The following is a 621-nucleotide window of genomic DNA, read 5'->3' on the forward strand; positions in this document are numbered from 1 at the left end:
CCAGGTCTGGCGTTCGTGAGCTGGAGCGTGACCAGACGTATGAGCAGTGGCAGCAGCGGTGGGACGCGGATGCTGCCAGCGAAGACGCCAGTCGGTACACTCGGTGGACGCATCGAGTGCTACCCGACGTGAGGGCATGGCAGTCACGGAAGCATGGAGACGTGACGTTCCAGTTGGCGCAGGTATTGTCTGGCCACGGATTTTTCCGTGACTACCTGTGCCGGATGGGCTTCACGTCGTCCCCGGACTGCCCCAGATGTCCTGGCGTTGCCGAGACGGCGGAACACGTCGTATTTTCCTGTCCGCGTTTTGCCGCTGAACGGGAGGTGCTGTTCGAGGCGGGGAGATCGAACCAGATCACCCCCGAGGGCTTCGAGGCAGCCTTGCTTGAGAGCCCGGAGAGGTGGAGCGGCATTTGCGAGTTCGTCGCACGGATAACCGACGAGCTGCAAGATGGCTGGAATGCGGAAAGGGAGGAGTTAGCCGCGCAGGACCAGCTGTCTGCTGCACGCCTCCCCGACAACTCGGTGGCTGTCGCTCGCAACCAGCGCCGGAATGTTGCGAGGAATGCGGCTCGAGCAAGAGCAAGGGAGTTGCAGCGAGGTGGGCGGCCCCCATCAC

Source organism: Anopheles funestus (genome assembly GCF_943734845.2).
Source record: "Anopheles funestus chromosome X unlocalized genomic scaffold, idAnoFuneDA-416_04 X_unloc_36, whole genome shotgun sequence".
Classification (NCBI taxonomy): domain Eukaryota; kingdom Metazoa; phylum Arthropoda; class Insecta; order Diptera; family Culicidae; genus Anopheles; species Anopheles funestus.